The following is a 14608-nucleotide window of genomic DNA, read 5'->3' on the forward strand; positions in this document are numbered from 1 at the left end:
GGGTAGAGAACTATAAGGGAAGAAAGCCTTGTGTCTTTAAAGCACTATATAACTTAGTGAAATATCACGCATTGGTTGACATATGGTGTAAAAATCATCCTACTGCACCAGGATATACCTATTATTCCTCACCGCATAAGAAATTTGATCGTTTGGACTACTTTTTCACTTCAGCCAGCATTCAATCTAATATAAAGATTCAGATATATCCCAGGGTAACATCGGATCATTCCCCACTGACAATAGAGGTTGCCCATGTAGGAGAAATGAAACAGAATAGGAACTTTACGTTTGACAGGAAACTATGCTTGGATGTACAATATAGAGAGGTCATGGTTAAATGGATCACAGAATTTATACAGAATAACATGGGCTCGGCTAATATTGAGATAATATGGGATACATGGAAAGCTTGTTTTAGAGTGGAAACAACAAGCTATGGATTTTATCATCAGAATTTACAACGGGGAAAAATGCGGGATTTGTATGAACAGCTTTTTAATGCTGAAGAACATTTAATCACAGAAATTGAGAAGGGGGATAATAACTTGACTAAAATTCATGAGTATGAGGGTTTAATTGCCAAACGCTGCGCTAACATTACAGGAGTTTGGTGTGAGGAGATAGCTCGGAAATATCTATACTACTATAATAAAGGAAGAACTTTCAGCCTTTGAGGCGGGTAAACTCGGGAACCACAGCGCCAATCCACACACCCGATACACCGTTGGAATCGTTACGGTGTGTAGATGGTTATAGGCTATATACATTTTTTAAGAAAAGTTATTTACAAAATTTACAGTAAAAAAAAAAAGTAGTCCCTCCGAAGTAGCGCCGGCAGCGACGTGCGTGATCACGTCAGGAGCGCTGGGAGGAGCAGTGTCCAGGAGCGCGACTAGGAGCGGCAGACATGGCGCGGGGGAGGAGCGGTGACGTGAGGAGCAGCGGACAGGCCAGCGGCGGTGCGAGCAGCAGACAGGCGGGAGGAGCGGCGGCTGAGGTAAGGGGACCCATGTCGGGGCAGGCGGGGGTCGGGGCAGGCGGGGGACAGGCCGGGCGGGGGCCCGGGCTGCTGGACAATGTCGGGGCGGGCGGGGGTCGGGGAAACCTGTTGCTCCCAGACAAGGTTGGGACGGGCTGCTAGTCTAATATACAGGAGGTATATTCATGAGTATGGGGAAGCTATAGGTAGGGCCCTGGCCTCAAAATTAAAAATGAAGGAATCTACTCGCCAAATTGTAAAACTACAAGATAAAAATGGGACAATATTTGAAGACCCACAGAAAATATTGGAAATACTGTATCAATTCTACACAGAATTATACAAGTAAACAGTCTACTTTAGCTCCCGATATTTTTTTGCATGAAGTTACCTTTAATAAACTAACTGATCTAGAAAAAATTGCGTTAGATCAACCCTTTTCAATGGAAGAACTGGAGAGAGCAGTTAAAAATACTCCTAATGGGAAGACAGCTGGCCCCGATTTTATTCCAGGCGAGGTATATGAATGCTTTTTCGAACCTCTAAAAACTCTCATGTTGGAGACTTTTAGAAGGGCACAATTGGGGAAAGTTCCACAGTCATGGGATGACGCTTCAATTGTTGTTTTTGCCAAAAAAGGGAAACCCCAGAACAGCCTGCTTCATATCGACCCATACCCTTACTAAACTGCGATAGTAAGATTTATTCGAATATGCTAGCAAACCGTATGTCTAAGGTCATAACACCTTTAGTATCATTGATCCAGCATTGGTTTATCCCAAACAGAGGAACCGTAGCCTACATTAACAAGGTGATTACTCTAACAGACATAGCAGAAACTGAGAAAAGAGATCTTGCGCTGATATTACTTGACGCTGAGAAAGCGTTTGATCGCGTAGAATGGGCCTATTTGTGGGAAGTCATGAATAGAATGGGATTTGGTAAAAAAAATTTAAGAGCTATTAAGGTACTTTATCGATCACCTAATGCGAGAGTCGCAGCCATGGGCCAAAAATTGGAAAGGATAGTCATCACAAGAGGTACTCGTCAGGGGTGTCCCTGTTCTCCACTTCTTTTTGCGTTATTCATTAATCCTTTTTAAATTAAATTACTAGAGTCACCACATAGTAAACCATTTTTTGTTTCTAATATACCTCATTCAATAATCGCGTATGCGGACGATATAGCTATCATTACTACTGATCCTAGGCAGGCAATGATAAAGATTGAACGTTTAGCCACCGATTTTGGAAACAGTTCCGGCTATAAACTTAATGCTGCGAAAACGCAGGTGCTGTGTACAGATAACGTTCAATTAAATAATAATAGGGCAATCTCGGAAGTGACATATTTAGGAATCATAATCAAATCACATACACGAGAGATAGTGGAAGTTAATTGGGTCAAGACAATACAACAAATTCAGCAATCTTTAGATAGGTGGGGGAGACTCCAATTTTCTATAATTGGGAGAGGCAACATCATCAAGATGAATGTATTAGCCAAAATATTATATATATACACCGTAGTACTCCCTTAGAAATTCCCTTTAGCCATATACTTAAACTGCAATCTCTATGTACTAAATTTCTATGGGCACCCGGGAAAACCAGGCGAGCTATGAAATGGCTAACACTCCCGATAGAGAGAGGAGGGCGGGGGATCCCGGATTTTTTGTTTTATTATTATGTATGTTTTCTATAAAGAATGCAAATTCTATTGACTGGAGAACAAATTGAGAATCCGGCAGAGTATCCCTCAATATTCTATTTATTATTGGGGGAACACTCAAAGGGATGTTTGTTAAAAGAGTTGGAAGGGAACTATTACAAGCATACCCGATTTAAGGTGATTGATTCAGCATATAAAGTCTGGAGAAAAGTTAAGAATATAATGAAGCTAGAGAAAATTATATACCACACCCCGCTTCTAGTGGAGAAGATACTTCCTTTGATATTTTGGGACAATGTGGCTAAGGAATGGAGCAAGAAAGGGGTGGTAAGAATTGGAGACCTATATGAGACGGATGGAATATTTAGAGCTTTCTCTGACATGAACATTAAATATCAAATACCCCATTCCTTTTTTTTTAAGTATCTCCAACTTAGAGATTTTTCTTTAAAGAAATTAAATAGACCTGCCCCTAATAAACTAATAGAGGCAATTCAATCAAAGAAAAAGATTGGCCTGATATATCGGTTATTGTTGGAGTGTAAACCTGATGACCTGAATAAATATAATATATACTGGCAGAATCAGCTGGCGGAAACTGACCTGAATATTGCAGATACCATCTTGATGGCTAAAGATATTTGTTTGTCAGCCAACATGAAAGCACAGGTATATAAAACTATATTCAGATTATATTATACTCCCAAACGAATGGCCACATGGGGCCCAAAATATGATGGAAAGTGTTTTCGGTGTGGAGGGGAAGAGGCAGATATTGTTCATATTTTTTACAACTGTCCTAAATTGATGTCTTTCATTTCAAGTATAGAAAGATTCATAACTGAAGTTATTCACTATCCTTTAAAAATATCCCCAGCACTCATGTTAACCGGGGGGAGCCAATCTGATAAATGAAAATGCGGACTTGTGTAAATTCAAGAATTTTTTGTTTGTGGCAATGATTATAGCTCGGCTATGTATAGCTACTGAATGGTTACAACCTGAATCACCTATGTTTGAATTTTGGAGAAGAAAATTATTCAATGTATATGAATTAGAATGGAATTTATACGCTTTAAAAGGGGCAAGGAAAAAAAAGATTGGATTATTGACATGGGGGCACTTAAAGAGTTTATAGAGGAATAGCTTTATGAGTTATGTATTATGTCATGAACTAATTTAATTTTTCAAGCTGGATTCAATCAATTGTACAAGAAGTTTCTGGATGTATATATCTGGATTTTGCGAATGTATTATGCTACACTGACCCAACGTTGGCAATAAAAAAAATTCAAAAATAAAATAAAAAAGACAATGTAACATTTGAAACATACAGAACCATTGAAATTCACCATTTATAGTTATCTCAAGTAACTATGGGGTCTATTAGGATGGTGGGCGAATAGCCACTCCTGGTCTGATGGTGACAACCACTGTACCGGCGATAGCCATTCGCCCGCGATCGAAACCCGAAAAACAGCCGGTCCAATTAGCATTGCGGTCGTGACCACGGCAATGTGATTTTCCACCCGCCACATTTCCGCTGGTTGCAGTCCGCCCACTTGTCTGCTGGGCTGTGCTGGACTGCTAAAATTGTTGCGGGTCAGGGCCAAACACCGCCTGCACGATTATGATGCCGGCGGTAGCCAGCCTTTCCTCAGTGGTGGAACTGCAATGGAAAGGCATGCAGAGACATGTTCTGGGGGCCTTTTGCAGGCGCCCAATGTTTTAGGGGGGTGTGGGTGCACTGGCATTTCTCTGTGCCAGGTGGCAGGCACTGTGCAGTGCCTGCCCCGCAGTGCAGGGAGATGCAGGACATGCTCCTTTTAACATCGCAGCGGTGCTGCTGGCAGCAGCGACCGCCTCAATGGTAATGGCCAGAATCCATCCGCTGCGGTCGGATTTTGACCGCGGAGCATCCTAATAGGACGGGCGGTTATGCCGCGGTCCTTGCGGGCGGTCTTTTACCACTACCATGTGGAGGTTTTTCGACCGTCATCCTAATGGACCCCTATGTGTCTTTCCCTAAGATAAATATTACTTGCACCCTCACAATGCACTGCTAACCCACATATGACATCACTCATTACTTTTTGTGTGACATCATTGATAATATTACTTTAACATTTGCAATTAAATTATTGATGAGAAAACTGTGCATTGCTGGGGCGAAATTTATAGCTACCTTAGGGCAAAATTTACTTTAACCTCTGTTTTGTGAGGGTGATCTGGTTATTCCATGACTATAATTGTAGAAAAATTCCCATGAATTTACAGGATTCCCAGGACACCCAATTGTCTCCTCAAATTACTGCCATCTATCTTGACTACTCTGTATTTCCTATAGTTATGAGTTTGCCATCTTATTGCAAGGATACCACTGATTTTTTACATAAGACCCATGATATTAATCGGGAGAGTAGTTATCTTATGTTTACAATTGATGCTGCTTTGCTTTACACTTGTTTTGGTCACCAACTTGACACTGAAGCATGCAGATATTTTGTTTGAATATTGACCAGTGCACTTTTTGGAGCACACTGAGATGCTATTAAACATGATTATGTTTTGCCTGAATAACAACTTGTTCTTGCTTGAGGGGCAGCTTTACAGACAATTGTCCAGAACAGCTATGGGCATCTGCACTGCCCCCAGCTATGCTAACATCTTTTTGGGCTGGTGGGAGGAGCAGGTGGTCAGCAAAAATCTTGAACACTGGATCCCAAAGATACCTCTATGGATTTGCTGTATTTATGATGTGTTTGTCCTTTTGGATATTAGTAAGAGTAAAGCGGAACATGTTCTTAGTGATATCCAAATTAATAACTGAAATCTTCTCCTTTACAGCATGTAGTAGTGACCCTCATGTTGAAATGTTGGATATACATGCTTCTCTGTTTGAGAAGAGGACGATTGCCAACCTTTTCCATAAACAAACAGCAGGAAATATTGTGCTCAATGGGACCAGTCATCACCCTACTAAATTTAAGTAGAGCATCCGCTATGGGGAGTTCCTGAGAGCCAAATGTGATTGCAGTATGGAAGTGGATTTCTGGGAAGAACTGACAAAATCGAGAGATGTTCAAGGAAAAGGGCTATCCTGAAAAAATACTTTGCAGTGCAGAGCAAAGAGTGCCATTAGTAACAAGACAAGATTGCCTCTTTTCCCATAGTGAAATCCAAGTTTCAGAGGAGGGATCTGCTTGTTTCTTTCGCACTTTTAACAAGGCTAGCAGCGATTTCGTAAAATAATAATGAAACATTTGCACTTAATAAAGGCCGAAGTAACTCCTTATCCTAGTATAACCTATCCTAAAACTAGAGCTCGGAAGTATACCATAACTTCAAGCTACTTACAACATAAGATGGGCCCATGCTGGTTAAAACCTAGCAATAGATTCTATAAATGTAAGAAATGTAAGGTGTTCAAATTTAGTAAAAACTACAAGACTTTTGTGTTACCTACAGGTAGAGAGAGATGCAGAAACATTTTACTTGTTTCAGTGATTTTTGTGTTTATGTTCTTAGATGTCCATGTGAGTGCATATATGTAGGAAGGAACATTTTTCCAGTACGTAAGTGCATTTTGGAACACATGAGAGCTTTGGGAAATTGTGATACTGCTTACCCTGTAGTGAGACATTTTGATAAGGAGCAAAACCACAATCCTGATCTAATGCAAAGTTTTGGTATTGAGAACATTCTATACACTGACAGAGGGAACCATGAAAGGACTTTATGGCAGCTTGAATGCCAATACATCTTGGACTGGGACTCTAAATTTCCAGTGGGCCATAACATTACTAAGGAACTGTCATTTTTTAATGACTATATTATTCCAGTGATATGAGTATTGTCATAGATCCTGTTTTTGCATTTATAGTCATTTCAAGACTGCTCAGATTACCTTAGTTAAATGTGGTATATGCCCCCATGATAATTGTAAGTGATTGCAATACTTCCCCAAACCTATGTTGACCCCGGGAACCCCTTCCCCCAGGGCTGCATTACATTATAAAGGGTAGAGAGGCTGCGTGCACCTCCTCCCTGAGCTTTACTAGGTCCCAGGGACACCATCCCCCAGGGCCGCATTACATTATAAACGAGTGGAGGTGCGCCTGGACCCTTCCCGAGCCTTATTAGGCCCTGGGACCCCATCCCCCAAGGCCTTATTTTACTAAAAATTGTAGGGGGCATTGTGCCCCATACCCGAGCATTCTCAGGCCCCGGGGCCCCATCACCTGTTGCTGTGCGTGTTTTGCAACATCCCTGAGCCTATTTTGGCCCCAGGAACACCATCCCTCAGGCCATCTGTTTTTTAAAAGGGGAGGGAGCCACATGGCCGCCCTCTCTGAGCATATGTTAGCCTCGTGGACCCCATGCCTCAGATCCTCCATTATTTATAGGTGGGTGCCCCAGTGCCCACCCGGGCCACTCATCATGCATAATATTGGGGGCCACAGATGGAGACCCAGGGCCCCCATGGCCTGGCCGCTTCCCACATGGTGCGGGAGCCAGCATTGCTCCCACCCAGAGGGAACAGCTACATATGCTGCTCCGTCTGGGTGGGAGTTTTATGTTTTATGTTTCTCTGCCTGCATCAGTCCAGGCAGGGTACCAGAGCACAAGTTTGTTGCCAGCTGGAGAGAGCATTTTCAAACCTCCCCCCAGCTGTAATCAGACTACGTGTTTGCGCCTGTTAGGTGGGAGAATTAAAATCCAACCTGCCAGAGGGAAGCAAACGCATACTTTTTTGCCTGCTGTAGTGCGTGAAGGGAAACTACTGTGTACTGGGGCTGGGCTCCCTGGGCCATTAAAGACTCAAGGAGATAGGGTGCCCTTCCCTTTTAATTAAACTGACGGCCCTGGGAAATGGGGTCCTAAGGGCTTTTTCAGGTCAGGGGAACCTTAAATACATTGGGCCCTGGGGAAATGGGGTTCCAGGAGCCAAAAACAACTTGGAAACGAGGCTGTGGACCCCCTCCCCTTATTCAATGCATTGGGCCCCAGGGAATGGGGTCCCTGGGGCCAAAAACAGCTCAGAGAGCAGGGGTGTGCCCCCCATATATATATATTAGAAAAAGGCAGTTGACATTTCCTTTTTTTTGCGGTGGTCCCACGTGACTCCGGAAGGATTGTGGCTAAATTTGCTAATTTTATTTTCATTTTGGCCCTGGGGGTTACCTCTGGGTTACTTCATGGGCCTTACAGGGGCAGGGTATCCCTACCCTACCCCCTTATATACATATTTTTTTACTTCCGGACTATGGATTGTCCAAGAGTCCTGTAATGGCTGCTAGCATTTTTCTCAAGTTGCTGGCAGCCAATCAGAGTGCCTGCGGGAGTCTGAGTCTGTGGGAGCAAGATGGTCCAAGGAAAAAAGGCTCCCTGGGCCAATGTGAAAACTCAACTTTTAAATTGGCGCTCCCAAAAGACTCTTGAGAGACTCTCGCGGACCCAACTGTCCAGATATATAAATATTTTTAAACCTTTGTTTCTCAAAAACTACTGAACTTATTTATACCAATAAACAAAATCTGTGGACCAAGATCAACATTCCTGCCAAATTTGGTGTAATTCCGTTTAACACTTTTGCAGTGGCTCTTCTTAAAGAAGTCTAATGGGGCCAAGAAATACCTCCAGTGTGTTGGTGTCAACATTTTCACACAGGTACCTTATATGCCAAGAATTACCTCTGGTATACTTAACCTTATACCTACTACCCCTCCTGGGGTATAGAACATCAAACCAGGGCTCTCAAGTAATCTCTGTCTTGGCCTTTTTCTTTCAATCTGACTCATGGTATCTCCTTGCAGTCATCCTCGAGGCCTTCGCACCAGTTGTTTCTTGGCCGTCCACTTTTCATTTTTCCTTGTGGGTTCCAGGTCAGGGCTTGCCCGGTGGTGTTTGAGGTGGGCTTGCAGAGGATGTGACCTATCCATCCCCAGCATCTTTTCATGATTTCTTAATGGGCAGAGAGTTGGAAAGTCATTGCCCTAGGTCATTGTTGCTGATGGCGTTTGGCCAGCTGATTTGGAGAGCTTTCCTCAGACAGGAGTTGATGAAGCTCTGGAATTTGTTGGTGGTGGGCACAGTTGTCATCCATGTTTCTGCTCCATACAGATGGACTGATTTCACATTGCTGTAAAAAGCCTGATCTTGGTTTGCCACATTAGGTCATTGGAGCTCCAGATCTTCTTTATCTGATTGAATGTGGTCCTTGCTTTTGCTGATTCTTTTCTTGAGGTTGATGTCTGTGCTGCCCTACTTATCTATGACACTGCCCAAGTAGGTGAAGTCCTCAACCTCATCCATTGAATTACCTGTAAAAGTGACTATAGCTGTGCTCACTGTGTTAGCCTGCAGGGTCTGGGATTTTCCCCTGTGGATGTTAAGGCAGGTTATGCTGATGTGGCTGCCCCACTGTTGGTCTTTTCTTACATCTGCTGCTGGGTATGGTAGAGTAGTGCCTGGTAGTCTGCAAAGTCCATGTCCTCAAGCTAAATCCAAGGTGTCCTCTGGATCCCATTTCTTCTCCCTACTCTTGATGTCTCCACGAACCTGTCTATGACCAATAGTGAGAGAAAAGGTGAGAGCAAACCACTCTGGTGGACTCCCGTCCTCACTTGGAAGGCTTCTGTGAGTTGCCCTCCAAGGGTGATCTTGCAGGTCATTACCTCATTACAGTTACTGATGATTCATACAAGTTCATGTGGTACACCATAGAAGAGGAGGAGTTTCCAAAAGGTCTCTTTGTCCACTCTGTTGTATGCCTTCTCTTAGCTAATGAAGTTGACCTAGAGGGAGGAGTTCTGTTCCATCAACTGCTCAATGATGATGCGTGGTGTGGCAATCTGGCCGTTGGAAGCCAGCTTTATGGACTCACAACTGATTACCTGTTCAGGGTGACTCTGTTCAACACTTTGCCTGGGGTTGATAGAAGAGTTATCCCTCTGTAATTTGTGCAGTTTCTCAGGTCACCATTCTTGGGGATCTTGATGTTATATCCCCCCTTCCAGTTTGATGGCACCTTTTCCTCTACCCAGACCCTTCCAAATATAGGGTAGAGCTTGTCTACTGATGTTTCAATGTCTGCCTTCAGTTTCTCCACAGGAATGTTATCAGGCCCTGGTAGCTTCCCATTTATCAGATGTCTGATAGCTTGCCATATTTCTTCCTTTTTTTTGGCCTGCTGCAGTCGATTGGAAAGTCCTTGTCGGCCGGCCTAATGCCTGGTGGATTCTGCAGCAGAAGCTGGTTTACCAGTTCTTCAAAGTGCTCTGACCATCTTTGTTGTTAGCTTAACTTCACAGCTTTGCATTTAACAGGTCTTTTAGGCTTGCTGGCTTGCTGTATCTGCTGGAGAGTTTCCTTGTTGTGTCGTAGAGTTTTTTCAGGTTTCCATGGCTTGCTGCTTTCTGGACTTCTCTGGCAAGACCATTGGTTACCCTTTACTTGTCTGCTCTTAAGCTTCACTTTGCTTCATTGTAGGTTTCCATGTACTCGCCTTAAGGTTTTGCCTTTTCTACTCTTGTTCAGCTAGTATTGACTGAAACTTTATTTTCCTTTCTCTCTTGGATTTTTTGGAGAGTCCCAGTGAAGGTCTGTTCTTTATGCTGGTGTTTCTTGGGGCCCAGTACCTCCTGGCAGGTTGATGTCACTCTTTCTTTGATCCTATCCCACTGCCCTTCTACTGGCTCTCTGTTGTACTCTAGCTCTTACAGGACTTGTAACTTGTTGCTGAGGGTGACTGAATATTCACCTTATTTCTGTGCATCTTTGAGGAGGGGTTGTTATATTACTGACATCAGTTTGTTGGTTACAGCCATGCCTTCTTCAGCTTTAGCTCCAGCTTGACTGTGACAATGTGATGGTCTGAGGACATGTTTGCTCCTCTCATCACGTTCACACCCTGCCTCTAGTCAATGCAGACATGGTTGATCTAATTCTCTGTTGAATGGTCTGGTGACATCCACATTGCCTTTTGTATAGGAATAAACTACAGCGTATCACCAGAATGTTCAGCGCACAGAGATCTGTGAGCCTTTCACCATTTTCGTTCATGTCACCATTGCCATGATTGCCCATGACTTTGTCATACCCGATGTAGAGAGCCACCCGGCCTCTCACCTACATTGTTACAACACACACACATGCACGCCCTCACCCTCGGGACGGGTCCGCCCCGAGGTATATATTAAAAGCGCGGAAGACCGCTCGGGGTCTTTCCGGCATACCAAACTACTTTGTGTGTGTGTCACGTTCTTTAATCAACGCTGTGTGCGAGGCCCTGACCTCGCCCACCACACTGGCGACGAGGCCGGTTCTGCTCCCACGCGTGCCTGGCCGCCCTGCCGGAGCTGTCCGCTCCTCACCTGTCGTCTGCTGCCGGCCGCCCCTGCTCAGCTGCTTTCCCGGGCCGCGGAGCTCGTCCGCCGGCCTGCTGTACCTGCTCGAAGTCGGCTCCCCGCCCACGCGCCTCCCTGGGTGGAGCGCGTTCAGCTGGCGGGAGCCGCCTGGTGAGTGCCTCGCCCCTCAGCCTTTGCCCGGCCCCAGCGCCCGCGCTGTACATGCTGCCGTCCGCGGGCTTGCCCCGCTCTACATCCAGCGCGAGTGCGCTTCCTCAGCGTGCTGCCCCGGAGGGGGAGGGGTGAACAGGGGAGACGCTGCACGTCAGCCCCTAGGCACGAACACGTGGTGCCTCCAACGCGTGTCTGGCCCTCTGCAGTATCCTGCCGTGTCCTGCGCGCCTGGGCTCTCATGAGTGGGAAAAGAATATAGATAGAGGTGAAAGGCAAACAAAACAACATCACGGTGGATCAACAGTGCCATCAAGCATTGGCAAGTGCAACGGTCCTATCATTTTGCACGTCAATACACAGGGATCAACGGTGCCATCAAGCATTGGCAAGTGCAACTGGTCTATCATTGCTCACCATCCCAGCTTCGTTCCACGTTACACGGCCCGCGCAGGTGGGGTGTGATCCAAGGGAGGGTCAACATCATGAACGACGCCGCCACAGGGGGTGCGCCCACGTGGTCGGCCGCACATACCGCTACGCCACGCCCACCTCCACGGCGCGGAGAAGACACTCGCATAGTCAGCCATGCCCACACCGGAGTGGCCCCGCTTCCGCCATTCAGCGAGACTGCGGACCCAGCAACAGCGGTGCCGCGATGGAAGGCGTGGCTGGGGCGCTTGAACCTCTACTTTAGAGGCACCAGAGAGACAGATAACACAGTGAAAAGATAACTTCTGATCCTGTATGGAGGCCCAGAAATCTATGACCTCTTCGAGTCTCTCCCGAACACTAGCGAGGACAATGACTATGACGCGGCCGTGGCCGCGCTGAATACCCACTTTGACCCCCAGGTCAACACAGACTATGAGAAGTTCAAGTTTAAGCGGGCATGGCAAACTGAGGCCGAATCAGTGGACATGTATTATGCGAGGCTGCGCCGGCTGGCAAGCAGCTGCCCGTTTACAGAACCACGTGAAGAAATCAGGGACCAGATCATCGTAGGTTGCAAATCAAATCTTCTACGGAAGCTCACCCTCAGACAACCAGGCATCACGTTGGATGCCATTCTCGTCCTTGCCCGCTCCCATGAACTGTCGAATTCCAGAGCAGACGAAATGGAGCTGGCGCTCCGGTCCCCCATAGCCCATGGACTCTGACCAGTATGAACAGATGTCGCCTAAACCCACACTAGCCCCGACGAACGCTCGGATATACACATATGGAGGCACCGAACCCATGCCGCTACGCGGCGTCATCAGCACCACCATTCGTAATGGGGAGTACACAACGGAGGCCCGGTTCCAAGTGACTGAAGGAAAAAAAGGGACACTACTCAGCTGCAACACAGCGGAAGACCTCGGGCTGGTCTTCTTCGCCAACCAAGTCCACCAATCACACGCTGAGACCATACTAGGAGACTTCCCTGCGCTTTTCAGCGGCCTCGGAAAGCTCAAAGACAAGAAAATCAAACTACACATAGACACCACCATCCGTCCCGTCGCCTTGCGTCACAGAAGAGTGCCGTTTAACCTCCGCGCTCAGGTCGAAGAGGAGCTGAAGAAGCTCGAAGAACTCGATGTCATCGAGAAGGTGTCGGGACCGACTCCGTGGGTGTCTCCACTGGTGGTTGCCCCGAAGCCCAAGCAGCCTGGTGCCATAAGGCTGTGCGTCGACATGAGGCTGCCAAACACCGCCGTGAAAAGGGAGCGCCACATCACGCCCACCATGGACGACATCGTCGCTGACCTCAACGGGGCGAAGTGGTTCCCTAAACTTGATCTCAACGCGGGTTACCACCAGTTGGAACTTGATCAGAACAGCCGATACATCACGACTTTCTCCACACATGTCGGGCTCCGGAGATACAAGAGGTTAAGTTTTGGAGTGTCATCGGCAGCCGAAGTGTTTCAGAATGCAATAAGGGAAGTTCTGTCCGGGCTGAGTGGGGTCATCAACTTGAGCGACGACATTCTGATCTACTCGAACACGCTGGAGGAACACCATGCACATCTGAGGGCCACCTTACAGAGGTTACAGGAACATGGACTAACCCTCCACAAGGAAAAGTGTTTGTTCTACCAAGAAGCGGTAGACTTCTTCGGCTACCGGTTCACGCGCGAAGGGCTCCGAGTTGACCCAAATAAGGCGGAAGCCATCCAGAATGCCAGCATGCCCAGAAACCCCACCGAGGTGAGAAGCTTCCTCGGGATGGCCACGTACTGTGGCCGATTTATACCTAACTTGGCCGACCTGGCCGAGCCCCTCCGCGCACTCACTAGACAGGACCATGAATGGGAATGGACTGGCGCAGCAAACCAAGCTTTTCAGGAAATCAAAGCGAGCCTTCTGGACAAAGCCACGATGGCTTACTTCCAGCCACGCAGGAAGACTGGAAACCTGTCACCTATGCGAGCAAGGCCCTCACGGACACTGAAACGCGATATGCTCAAATCGAGCGAGAGGCACTAGCCATCAAGTGGGCCTGCCAACATTTTCACTTGTATCTCTGTTGCCAACCCTTCACCATCGTGACCGACCACAAGCCACTCCTGCCCCTGTTCGCCGGGTCCTCCAGGCTTGCCCCACCGCGGATTGAACGATGGGCCGTACAGCTACAAGGATACAATTTCACCCTAGTCTTCCGGCCCGGCTCCCACAACCCAGCGGACTATCTGTCCAGGCATCCGGATGTCACCAGAAAAGCAATCCCACTGGCGGACAGCCTGCTGGTGGAAGAGTTCGTCCACATGGTGTCCGTGGCTGCCTGCCCGGAGACCCTCACCCTGCAGGAGATGGGAAGAGCCACCGCTGAAGATGAGACTCTGATCCGCGTCAAGACTGCCCTGGACACTGGAAGCTGGACGAGGTTTCTGGAAGGAGCTCAAGGACTTCGTCCGGAGATTAGCCATGCCAGACAACAGCTCTGGCAAATCCGCCATGAATTGAGCGTCGGCGATGAAGGCGTTATACTGAGAGGGCATCTCATTGTGGTGCCAGCAAGCCTCCAACAACAGGCCCTGGTGATCGCCCACACAGGCCACCAAGGAACTGCCAAAACAAAGGCCAGACTACGCAGCAAAGTATGGTTCCCAGCCATGGATCGCATGGTGGACGAGATGGTGCGCTCGTGCCATGCCTGCACCATCACGGGGTCAGACCCGGCCCCAGCCCCAGTCATCACTGAAGAAGCGGCGACAGTACCCTGGACCCAGCTGAGCATAGACTTCGGGAGTTTCCCGGACGGCCGACACACGCTGGTCGTCGTGGACTCCTTTTCAAAATTCCCCGTTGTGGAACTGCTCTCCTCCACAGCATTTGGACCGGTCAAGAAAGCGTTGGACCACGTATTTGCCGCTATGGGACTTCCGGAGGAGGTGAAGTCGGACAACGGACCCCCTTTTCAAGGGCGAGAGTTCCAAACATACCTGGAGCG

The 14608-nt window shown here is 47.1% G+C and overlaps 1 pseudogene; it reads right to left on the reverse strand.

Annotated features, from left to right (window-relative positions):
• Positions 1-8450: 8450 nt before the first annotated feature.
• On the reverse strand, positions 8451-12241 carry LOC147711686 (uncharacterized; annotated as a pseudogene).
• Positions 12242-14608: the final 2367 nt, after the last annotated feature.

Source organism: Lissotriton vulgaris, chromosome 5 (genome assembly GCF_964263255.1).
Source record: "Lissotriton vulgaris chromosome 5, aLisVul1.2, whole genome shotgun sequence".
NCBI classification, from domain to species: domain Eukaryota; kingdom Metazoa; phylum Chordata; class Amphibia; order Caudata; family Salamandridae; genus Lissotriton; species Lissotriton vulgaris.